The following is a 13,675-nucleotide window of genomic DNA, read 5'->3' as shown; positions in this document are numbered from 1 at the left end:
AAATGTTGAAAATTAGGATGAACATTGGAAAAAATGCATAATTTAAATGGACGTGGTTTACACTTTGTTTTTTGAGCCTTAAGTTCTTATCCAATTGACTGGCAACCTGCTAAAGTTTATTAAGGTTCACTTATATCTCAGATAAGGTTTAAGTAAATTGGTTCTAATTTTTGCCTAGAATCTCTTTGCTACAAATGTTGGCATTTTGGTATCAGTAGTTCAAATACAATACACTGAAGCTTAAAATGCCTGTCCAATTGGCTTTTGACCTGTTTTTAATTTATTAACGCAACGTTCGTTTATATCTTAGAGAATTTTTTAGTAAATTGGTCTTACAAATTTATAAATTTGGCTCAAATGGGCCCTGAGATTGTTGCTAGAATTTCATGGATATATCAGAAGTTCACATGCAAAAACTCCATTGTCGTTCATTGTGCTCTATGAAATGTTGCATTCAAACCGAACAAATTCTATCAAATCTACTCGTATTTCTATTAAATCTGCAGCCTTCTATGAATGAGAATGTAAAATAATACATTTTGCATAGTAAAAAATAAAACAACAACGTTGTTTAGAAACATCATTTTGTTCCCATCCTTTGAGAATAAAATTATGTTTGAAACACCTGGAAATAGTGTTTTTCTTTCGTAATGTACCTAATTATACCCGAAAAACATCACTTTATTCCCATCCTCTTCTAATTGTTAGACTGAGATAGGGATATATAAATGAGAATTCAATTTTTCCATCTATTTTCTATATCATTGCTCAATTTTTTAAATAGTGTTTGGATCGACTGGAAATAGTGTTTTTCTTTCGTAATGTGCCTAATTATACCCGAAAAACATCACTTTATTCCCATCCTCTTCTAATTGTTAGACTGAGATAGGGATATATAAATGAGAATTAATTTTTCCATCTATTTTCTATATCATTGCTTCATTTTCTAAATAGTGTTTGGATCGACTGGGAATAGTGTTTTTCTTCCGTAATGTGCCTAATTATACCCGAAAAACATCACTTTATTCCCATCCTCTTCTAATTTTCAGACTGAGATAGGGATATATAAATGAGAATTTAATTTTTCCATCTATTTTCTATATCATTGCTTCATTTTCTAAATAGTGTTTGGATCGACTGGGAATAGTGTTTTTCTTCCGTAATGTGCCTAATTATACCCGAAAAACATCACTTTATTCCCATCCTCTTCTAATTGTTAGACTGAGATAGGGATATATAAATGAGAATTAATTTTTCCATCTATTTTCTATATCATTGCTTCATTTTCTAAATAGTGTTTGGATCGACTGGGAATAGTGTTTTTCTTCCGTAATGTGCCTAATTATACCCGAAAAACATCACTTTATTCCCATCCTCTTCTAATTGTTAGACTGAGATAGGGATATATAAATGAGAATTTAATTTTTTCATCTATTTTCTATATCATTGCTTCATTTTCTAAATAGTGTTTGGATCGACTGGGAATAGTGTTTTTCTTCCGTAATGTGCCTAATTATACCCGAAAAACATCACTTTACTCCCATCCCCTTCTAATTGTTAGACTGAGATAGGGATATATAAATGAGAATTTAATTTTTCCATCTATTTTCTATATCATTGCTTCATTTTCTAAATAGTGTTTGGATCGACTGGAAATAGTGTTTTTCTTTCGTAATGGGCCTGATTATACCCAAAAAACATCACTTTACTCCCATCCCCTTCTAATTGTTAGACTGAGATAGGGATATATAAATGAGAATTTAATTTTTCCACCTATTTTCTATATCATTGCTTCATTTTCTAAATAGTGTTTGGATCGACTGGAAATAGTGTTTTTCTTTCGTAATGGGCCTGATTATACCCAAAAAACATCACTTTACTCCCATCCCCTTCTAATTGTTAGACTGAGATAGGGATATATAAATGAGAATTTAATTTTTCCACCTATTTTCTATATCATTGCTTCATTTTCTAAATAGTGTTTGGATCGACTGGAAATAGTGTTTTTCTTTCGTAATGTGCCTAATTATACCCGAAAAACATCACTTTACTCCCATCCCCTTCTAATTGTTAGACTGAGATAGGGATATATAAATGAGAATTTAATTTTTCCATCTATTTTCTATATCATTGCTTCATTTTCTAAATAGTGTTTGGATCGACTGGGAATAGTGTTTTTCTTCCGTAATGTGCCTAATTATACCCGAAAAACATCACTTTATTCCCATCCTCTTCTAATTGTTAGACTGAGATAGGGATATATAAATGAGAATTTAATTTTTCCATCTATTTTCTATATCATTGCTTCATTTTCTAAATAGTGTTTGGATCGACTGGAAATAGTGTTTTTCTTTCGTAATGTGCCTAATTATACCCGAAAAACATCACTTTACTCCCATCCCCTTCTAATTGTTAGACTGAGATAGGGATATATAAATGAGAATTTAATTTTTCCACCTATTTTCTATATCAATGCTTCATTTTCTAAATAGTGTTTGGATCGACTGGAAATAGTGTTTTTCTTTCGTAATGGGCCTGATTATACCCAAAAAACATCACTTTACTCCCATCCCCTTCTAATTGTTAGACTGAGATAGGGATATATAAATGAGAATTTAATTTTTCCACCTATTTTCTATATCATTGCTTCATTTTCTAAATAGTGTTTGGATCGACTGGGAATAGTGTTTTTCTTCCGTAATGTGCCTAATTATACCCGAAAAACATCACTTTATTCCCATCCTCTTCTAATTGTTAGACTGAGATAGGGATATATAAATGAGAATTTAATTTTTCCATCTATTTTCTATATCATTGCTTCATTTTCTAAATAGTGTTTGGATCGACTGGAAATAGTGTTTTTCTTTCGTAATGGGCCTGATTATACCCAAAAAACATCACTTTACTCCCATCCCCTTCTAATTGTTAGACTGAGATAGGGATATATAAATGAGAATTTAATTTTTCCACCTATTTTCTATATCATTGCTTCATTTTCTAAATAGTGTTTGGATCGACTGGGAATAGTGTTTTTCTTCCGTAATGTGCCTAATTATACCCGAAAAACATCACTTTATTCCCATCCTCTTCTAATTGTTAGACTGAGATAGGGATATATAAATGAGAATTTAATTTTTCCACCTATTTTCTATATCATTGCTTCATTTTCTAAATAGTGTTTGGATCGACTGGAAATAGTGTTTTTCTTTCGTAATGGGCCTGATTATACCCAAAAAACATCACTTTACTCCCATCCCCTTCTAATTGTTAGACTGAGATAGGGATATATAAATGAGAATTTAATTTTTCCACCTATTTTCTATATCATTGCTTCATTTTCTAAATAGTGTTTGGATCGACTGGGAATAGTGTTTTTCTTCCGTAATGTGCCTAATTATACCCGAAAAACATCACTTTATTCCCATCCTCTTCTAATTGTTAGACTGAGATAGGGATATATAAATGAGAATTAAATTTTTCCACCTATTTTCTATATCATTGCTTCATTTTCTAAATAGTGTTTGGATCGACTGGAAATAGTGTTTTTCTTTCGTAATGTGCCTAATTATACCCGAAAAACATCACTTTATTCCCATCCTCTTCTAATTGTTAGACTGAGATAGGGATATATAAATGAGAATTTAATTTTTCCATCTATTTTCTATATCATTGCTTCATTTTCTAAATAGTGTTTGGATCGACTGGGAATAGTGTTTTTCTTCCGTAATGTGCCTAATTATACCCGAAAAACATCACTTTATTCCCATCCTCTTCTAATTGTTAGACTGAGATAGGGATATATAAATGAGAATTTAATTTTTCCATCTATTTTCTATATCATTGCTTCATTTTCTAAATAGTGTTTGGATCGACTGGGAATAGTGTTTTTCTTCCGTAATGTGCCTAATTATACCCGAAAAACATCACTTTATTCCCATCCTCTTCTAATTGTTAGACTGAGATAGGGATATATAAATGAGAATTTAATTTTTCCATCTATTTTCTATATCATTGCTTCATTTTCTAAATAGTGTTTGGATCGACTGGGAATAGTGTTTTTCTTCCGTAATGTGCCTAATTATACCCGAAAAACATCACTTTATTCCCATCCTCTTCTAATTGTTAGACTGAGATAGGGATATATAAATGAGAATTTAATTTTTCCACCTATTTTCTATATCATTGCTTCATTTTCTAAATAGTGTTTGGATCGACTGGAAATAGTGTTTTTCTTTCGTAATGGGCCTGATTATACCCAAAAAACATCACTTTACTCCCATCCCCTTCTAATTGTTAGACTGAGATAGGGATATATAAATGAGAATTTAATTTTTCCACCTATTTTCTATATCATTGCTTCATTTTCTAAATAGTGTTTGGATCGACTGGGAATAGTGTTTTTCTTCCGTAATGTGCCTAATTATACCCGAAAAACATCACTTTATTCCCATCCTCTTCTAATTGTTAGACTGAGATAGGGATATATAAATGAGAATTTAATTTTTCCATCTATTTTCTATATCATTGCTTCATTTTCTAAATAGTGTTTGGATCGACTGGAAATAGTGTTTTTCTTTCGTAATGGGCCTGATTATACCCAAAAAACATCACTTTACTCCCATCCCCTTCTAATTGTTAGACTGAGATAGGGATATATAAATGAGAATTTAATTTTTCCACCTATTTTCTATATCATTGCTTCATTTTCTAAATAGTGTTTGGATCGACTGGGAATAGTGTTTTTCTTCCGTAATGTGCCTAATTATACCCGAAAAACATCACTTTATTCCCATCCTCTTCTAATTGTTAGACTGAGATAGGGATATATAAATGAGAATTTAATTTTTCCATCTATTTTCTATATCATTGCTTCATTTTCTAAATAGTGTTTGGATCGACTGGAAATAGTGTTTTTCTTTCGTAATGGGCCTGATTATACCCAAAAAACATCACTTTACTCCCATCCCCTTCTAATTGTTAGACTGAGATAGGGATATATAAATGAGAATTTAATTTTTCCACCTATTTTCTATATCAATGCTTCATTTTCTAAATAGTGTTTGGATCGACTGGGAATAGTGTTTTTCTTCCGTAATGTGCCTAATTATACCCGAAAAACATCACTTTATTCCCATCCTCTTCTAATTGTTAGACTGAGATAGGGATATATAAATGAGAATTTAATTTTTCCATCTATTTTCTATATCATTGCTTCATTTTCTAAATAGTGTTTGGATCGACTGGAAATAGTGTTTTTCTTTCGTAATGGGCCTGATTATACCCAAAAAACATCACTTTACTCCCATCCCCTTCTAATTGTTAGACTGAGATAGGGATATATAAATGAGAATTTAATTTTTCCACCTATTTTCTATATCAATGCTTCATTTTCTAAATAGTGTTTGGATCGACTGGGAATAGTGTTTTTCTTCCGTAATGTGCCTAATTATACCCGAAAAACATCACTTTATTCCCATCCTCTTCTAATTGTTAGACTGAGATAGGGATATATAAATGAGAATTTAATTTTTCCACCTATTTTCTATATCAATGCTTCATTTTCTAAATAGTGTTTGGATCGACTGGAAATAGTGTTTTTCTTTCGTAATGGGCCTGATTATACCCAAAAAACATCACTTTACTCCCATCCCCTTCTAATTGTTAGACTGAGATAGGGATATATAAATGAGAATTTAATTTTTCCACCTATTTTCTATATCATTGCTTCATTTTCTAAATAGTGTTTGGATCGACTGGGAATAGTGTTTTTCTTCCGTAATGTGCCTAATTATACCCGAAAAACATCACTTTATTCCCATCCTCTTCTAATTGTTAGACTGAGATAGGGATATATAAATGAGAATTTAATTTTTCCATCTATTTTCTATATCATTGCTTCATTTTCTAAATAGTGTTTGGATCGACTGGAAATAGTGTTTTTCTTTCGTAATGGGCCTGATTATACCCAAAAAACATCACTTTACTCCCATCCCCTTCTAATTGTTAGACTGAGATAGGGATATATAAATGAGAATTTAATTTTTCCACCTATTTTCTATATCATTGCTTCATTTTCTAAATAGTGTTTGGATCGACTGGGAATAGTGTTTTTCTTCCGTAATGTGCCTAATTATACCCGAAAAACATCACTTTATTCCCATCCTCTTCTAATTGTTAGACTGAGATAGGGATATATAAATGAGAATTTAATTTTTCCATCTATTTTCTATATCATTGCTTCATTTTCTAAATAGTGTTTGGATCGACTGGGAATAGTGTTTTTCTTCCGTAATGTGCCTAATTATACCCGAAAAACATCACTTTATTCCCATCCTCTTCTAATTGTTAGACTGAGATAGGGATATATAAATGAGAATTAATTTTTCCATCTATTTTCTATATCATTGCTTCATTTTCTAAATAGTGTTTGGATCGACTGGGAATAGTGTTTTTCTTCCGTAATGTGCCTAATTATACCCGAAAAACATCACTTTATTCCCATCCTCTTCTAATTGTTAGACTGAGATAGGGATATATAAATGAGAATTTAATTTTTTCATCTATTTTCTATATCATTGCTTCATTTTCTAAATAGTGTTTGGATCGACTGGGAATAGTGTTTTTCTTCCGTAATGTGCCTAATTATACCCGAAAAACATCACTTTACTCCCATCCCCTTCTAATTGTTAGACTGAGATAGGGATATATAAATGAGAATTTAATTTTTCCATCTATTTTCTATATCATTGCTTCATTTTCTAAATAGTGTTTGGATCGACTGGAAATAGTGTTTTTCTTTCGTAATGGGCCTGATTATACCCAAAAAACATCACTTTACTCCCATCCCCTTCTAATTGTTAGACTGAGATAGGGATATATAAATGAGAATTTAATTTTTCCACCTATTTTCTATATCATTGCTTCATTTTCTAAATAGTGTTTGGATCGACTGGAAATAGTGTTTTTCTTTCGTAATGGGCCTGATTATACCCAAAAAACATCACTTTACTCCCATCCCCTTCTAATTGTTAGACTGAGATAGGGATATATAAATGAGAATTTAATTTTTCCACCTATTTTCTATATCATTGCTTCATTTTCTAAATAGTGTTTGGATCGACTGGAAATAGTGTTTTTCTTTCGTAATGTGCCTAATTATACCCGAAAAACATCACTTTACTCCCATCCCCTTCTAATTGTTAGACTGAGATAGGGATATATAAATGAGAATTTAATTTTTCCATCTATTTTCTATATCATTGCTTCATTTTCTAAATAGTGTTTGGATCGACTGGGAATAGTGTTTTTCTTCCGTAATGTGCCTAATTATACCCGAAAAACATCACTTTATTCCCATCCTCTTCTAATTGTTAGACTGAGATAGGGATATATAAATGAGAATTTAATTTTTCCATCTATTTTCTATATCATTGCTTCATTTTCTAAATAGTGTTTGGATCGACTGGAAATAGTGTTTTTCTTTCGTAATGTGCCTAATTATACCCGAAAAACATCACTTTACTCCCATCCCCTTCTAATTGTTAGACTGAGATAGGGATATATAAATGAGAATTTAATTTTTCCACCTATTTTCTATATCAATGCTTCATTTTCTAAATAGTGTTTGGATCGACTGGAAATAGTGTTTTTCTTTCGTAATGGGCCTGATTATACCCAAAAAACATCACTTTACTCCCATCCCCTTCTAATTGTTAGACTGAGATAGGGATATATAAATGAGAATTTAATTTTTCCACCTATTTTCTATATCATTGCTTCATTTTCTAAATAGTGTTTGGATCGACTGGGAATAGTGTTTTTCTTCCGTAATGTGCCTAATTATACCCGAAAAACATCACTTTATTCCCATCCTCTTCTAATTGTTAGACTGAGATAGGGATATATAAATGAGAATTTAATTTTTCCATCTATTTTCTATATCATTGCTTCATTTTCTAAATAGTGTTTGGATCGACTGGAAATAGTGTTTTTCTTTCGTAATGGGCCTGATTATACCCAAAAAACATCACTTTACTCCCATCCCCTTCTAATTGTTAGACTGAGATAGGGATATATAAATGAGAATTTAATTTTTCCACCTATTTTCTATATCATTGCTTCATTTTCTAAATAGTGTTTGGATCGACTGGGAATAGTGTTTTTCTTCCGTAATGTGCCTAATTATACCCGAAAAACATCACTTTATTCCCATCCTCTTCTAATTGTTAGACTGAGATAGGGATATATAAATGAGAATTTAATTTTTCCACCTATTTTCTATATCATTGCTTCATTTTCTAAATAGTGTTTGGATCGACTGGAAATAGTGTTTTTCTTTCGTAATGGGCCTGATTATACCCAAAAAACATCACTTTACTCCCATCCCCTTCTAATTGTTAGACTGAGATAGGGATATATAAATGAGAATTTAATTTTTCCACCTATTTTCTATATCATTGCTTCATTTTCTAAATAGTGTTTGGATCGACTGGGAATAGTGTTTTTCTTCCGTAATGTGCCTAATTATACCCGAAAAACATCACTTTATTCCCATCCTCTTCTAATTGTTAGACTGAGATAGGGATATATAAATGAGAATTAAATTTTTCCACCTATTTTCTATATCATTGCTTCATTTTCTAAATAGTGTTTGGATCGACTGGAAATAGTGTTTTTCTTTCGTAATGTGCCTAATTATACCCGAAAAACATCACTTTATTCCCATCCTCTTCTAATTGTTAGACTGAGATAGGGATATATAAATGAGAATTTAATTTTTCCATCTATTTTCTATATCATTGCTTCATTTTCTAAATAGTGTTTGGATCGACTGGGAATAGTGTTTTTCTTCCGTAATGTGCCTAATTATACCCGAAAAACATCACTTTATTCCCATCCTCTTCTAATTGTTAGACTGAGATAGGGATATATAAATGAGAATTTAATTTTTCCATCTATTTTCTATATCATTGCTTCATTTTCTAAATAGTGTTTGGATCGACTGGGAATAGTGTTTTTCTTCCGTAATGTGCCTAATTATACCCGAAAAACATCACTTTATTCCCATCCTCTTCTAATTGTTAGACTGAGATAGGGATATATAAATGAGAATTTAATTTTTCCATCTATTTTCTATATCATTGCTTCATTTTCTAAATAGTGTTTGGATCGACTGGGAATAGTGTTTTTCTTCCGTAATGTGCCTAATTATACCCGAAAAACATCACTTTATTCCCATCCTCTTCTAATTGTTAGACTGAGATAGGGATATATAAATGAGAATTTAATTTTTCCACCTATTTTCTATATCATTGCTTCATTTTCTAAATAGTGTTTGGATCGACTGGAAATAGTGTTTTTCTTTCGTAATGGGCCTGATTATACCCAAAAAACATCACTTTACTCCCATCCCCTTCTAATTGTTAGACTGAGATAGGGATATATAAATGAGAATTTAATTTTTCCACCTATTTTCTATATCATTGCTTCATTTTCTAAATAGTGTTTGGATCGACTGGGAATAGTGTTTTTCTTCCGTAATGTGCCTAATTATACCCGAAAAACATCACTTTATTCCCATCCTCTTCTAATTGTTAGACTGAGATAGGGATATATAAATGAGAATTTAATTTTTCCATCTATTTTCTATATCATTGCTTCATTTTCTAAATAGTGTTTGGATCGACTGGAAATAGTGTTTTTCTTTCGTAATGGGCCTGATTATACCCAAAAAACATCACTTTACTCCCATCCCCTTCTAATTGTTAGACTGAGATAGGGATATATAAATGAGAATTTAATTTTTCCACCTATTTTCTATATCATTGCTTCATTTTCTAAATAGTGTTTGGATCGACTGGGAATAGTGTTTTTCTTCCGTAATGTGCCTAATTATACCCGAAAAACATCACTTTATTCCCATCCTCTTCTAATTGTTAGACTGAGATAGGGATATATAAATGAGAATTTAATTTTTCCATCTATTTTCTATATCATTGCTTCATTTTCTAAATAGTGTTTGGATCGACTGGAAATAGTGTTTTTCTTTCGTAATGGGCCTGATTATACCCAAAAAACATCACTTTACTCCCATCCCCTTCTAATTGTTAGACTGAGATAGGGATATATAAATGAGAATTTAATTTTTCCACCTATTTTCTATATCAATGCTTCATTTTCTAAATAGTGTTTGGATCGACTGGGAATAGTGTTTTTCTTCCGTAATGTGCCTAATTATACCCGAAAAACATCACTTTATTCCCATCCTCTTCTAATTGTTAGACTGAGATAGGGATATATAAATGAGAATTTAATTTTTCCATCTATTTTCTATATCATTGCTTCATTTTCTAAATAGTGTTTGGATCGACTGGAAATAGTGTTTTTCTTTCGTAATGTGCCTAATTATACCCGAAAAACATCACTTTACTCCCATCCCCTTCTAATTGTTAGACTGAGATAGGGATATATAAATGAGAATTTAATTTTTCCACCTATTTTCTATATCAATGCTTCATTTTCTAAATAGTGTTTGGATCGACTGGAAATAGTGTTTTTCTTTCGTAATGGGCCTGATTATACCCAAAAAACATCACTTTACTCCCATCCCCTTCTAATTGTTAGACTGAGATAGGGATATATAAATGAGAATTTAATTTTTCCACCTATTTTCTATATCATTGCTTCATTTTCTAAATAGTGTTTGGATCGACTGGGAATAGTGTTTTTCTTCCGTAATGTGCCTAATTATACCCGAAAAACATCACTTTATTCCCATCCTCTTCTAATTGTTAGACTGAGATAGGGATATATAAATGAGAATTAATTTTTCCATCTATTTTCTATATCATTGCTTCATTTTCTAAATAGTGTTTGGATCGACTGGAAATAGTGTTTTTCTTTCGTAATGGGCCTGATTATACCCAAAAAACATCACTTTACTCCCATCCCCTTCTAATTGTTAGACTGAGATAGGGATATATAAATGAGAATTTAATTTTTCCACCTATTTTCTATATCATTGCTTCATTTTCTAAATAGTGTTTGGATCGACTGGGAATAGTGTTTTTCTTCCGTAATGTGCCTAATTATACCCGAAAAACATCACTTTATTCCCATCCTCTTCTAATTGTTAGACTGAGATAGGGATATATAAATGAGAATTTAATTTTTCCATCTATTTTCTATATCATTGCTTCATTTTCTAAATAGTGTTTGGATCGACTGGAAATAGTGTTTTTCTTTCGTAATGGGCCTGATTATACCCAAAAAACATCACTTTACTCCCATCCCCTTCTAATTGTTAGACTGAGATAGGGATATATAAATGAGAATTTAATTTTTCCACCTATTTTCTATATCATTGCTTCATTTTCTAAATAGTGTTTGGATCGACTGGGAATAGTGTTTTTCTTCCGTAATGTGCCTAATTATACCCGAAAAACATCACTTTATTCCCATCCTCTTCTAATTGTTAGACTGAGATAGGGATATATAAATGAGAATTTAATTTTTCCACCTATTTTCTATATCATTGCTTCATTTTCTAAATAGTGTTTGGATCGACTGGAAATAGTGTTTTTCTTTCGTAATGGGCCTGATTATACCCAAAAAACATCACTTTACTCCCATCCCCTTCTAATTGTTAGACTGAGATAGGGATATATAAATGAGAATTTAATTTTTCCACCTATTTTCTATATCATTGCTTCATTTTCTAAATAGTGTTTGGATCGACTGGGAATAGTGTTTTTCTTCCGTAATGTGCCTAATTATACCCGAAAAACATCACTTTATTCCCATCCTCTTCTAATTGTTAGACTGAGATAGGGATATATAAATGAGAATTTAATTTTTCCATCTATTTTCTATATCATTGCTTCATTTTCTAAATAGTGTTTGGATCGACTGGAAATAGTGTTTTTCTTTCGTAATGGGCCTGATTATACCCAAAAAACATCACTTTACTCCCATCCCCTTCTAATTGTTAGACTGAGATAGGGATATATAAATGAGAATTTAATTTTTCCACCTATTTTCTATATCATTGCTTCATTTTCTAAATAGTGTTTGGATCGACTGGGAATAGTGTTTTTCTTCCGTAATGTGCCTAATTATACCCGAAAAACATCACTTTATTCCCATCCTCTTCTAATTGTTAGACTGAGATAGGGATATATAAATGAGAATTTAATTTTTCCATCTATTTTCTATATCATTGCTTCATTTTCTAAATAGTGTTTGGATCGACTGGGAATAGTGTTTTTCTTCCGTAATGTGCCTAAACTCTCACGAGATGTGTAATTATACCCGAAAAACATCACTTTATTCCCATCCTCTTCTAATTGTTAGACTGAGATAGGGATATATAAATGAGAATTTAATTTTTTCCACCTATTTTCTATATCATTGCTTCATTTTCTAAATAGTGTTTGGATCGACTGGAAATAGTGTTTTTTCTTTCGTAATGGGCCTGATTATACCCAAAAAAACATCACTTTACTCCCATCCCCTTCTAATTGTTAGACTGAGATAGGGATATATAAATGAGAATTTAATTTTTCCACCTATTTTCTATATCATTGCTTCATTTTCTAAATAGTGTTTGGATCGACTGGGAATAGTGTTTTCTTCCGTAATGTGCCTAATTATACCGAAAAACATCACTTTATTCCCATCCTCTTCTAATTGTTTAGACTGAGATAGGGATATATAAATGAGAATTTAATTTTTTCCATCTATTTTCTATATCATTGCTTCATTTTCTAAATAGTGTTTGGATCGACTGGGAATAGTGTTTTTTCTTCCGTAATGTGCCTAATTATACCCGAAAAACATCACTTTATTCCCATCCTCTTCTAATTGTTAGACTGAGATAGGGATATATAAATGAGAATTAATTTTTCCATCTATTTTCTATATCATTGCTTCATTTTCTAAATAGTGTTTGGATCGACTGGGAATAGTGTTTTTCTTCCGTAATGTGCCTAATTATACCCGAAAAAACATCACTTTATTCCCATCCTCTTCTAATTGTTAGACTGAGATAGGGATATATAAATGAGAATTTAATTTTTTCATCTATTTTCTATATCATTGCTTCATTTTCTAAATAGTGTTTGGATCGACTGGGAATAGTGTTTTTCTTCCGTAATGTGCCTAATTATACCCGAAAAACATCACTTTACTCCCATCCCCTTCTAATTGTTAGACTGAGATAGGGATATATAATGAGAATTTAATTTTTCCATCTATTTTCTATATCATTGCTTCATTATCTAAATAGTGTTGGATCGACTGGAAATAGTGTTTTTCTTTCGTAATGGGCCTGATTATACCCAAAAAACATCACTTTACTCCCATCCCCTTCTAATTGTTAGACTGAGATAGGGATATATAAATGAGAATTTAATTTTTCCACCTATTTTCTATATCATTGCTTCATTTTCTAAATAGTGTTTGGATCGACTGGAAATAGTGTTTTTCTTTCGTAATGGGCCTGATTATACCCAAAAAACATCACTTTACTCCCATCCCCTTCTAATTGTTAGACTGAGATAGGGATATATAAATGAGAATTTAATTTTTCCACCTATTTTCTATATCATTGCTTCATTTTCTAAATAGTGTTTGGATCGACTGGAAATAGTGTTTTTCTTTACTCTCACGAGATGTG

General features: G+C 31.4%; 1 protein-coding gene across 1 annotated transcript in view; it reads right to left on the bottom strand.

The window, feature by feature from the left end:
• LOC126743167 (probable beta-hexosaminidase fdl) overlaps nt 1-13,675 on the bottom strand; it is a 136,633-nt gene that overhangs the window by 80,161 nt on the left and 42,797 nt on the right. The window lies entirely within an intron of this gene.

This window comes from Anthonomus grandis, chromosome 12, assembly GCF_022605725.1.
Source record: "Anthonomus grandis grandis chromosome 12, icAntGran1.3, whole genome shotgun sequence".
Lineage (NCBI taxonomy): Eukaryota > Metazoa > Arthropoda > Insecta > Coleoptera > Curculionidae > Anthonomus > Anthonomus grandis.
The sequence above is the reverse complement of the archived record's forward strand: the minus strand, read 5'-3'. Positions and strand labels throughout refer to the sequence as shown.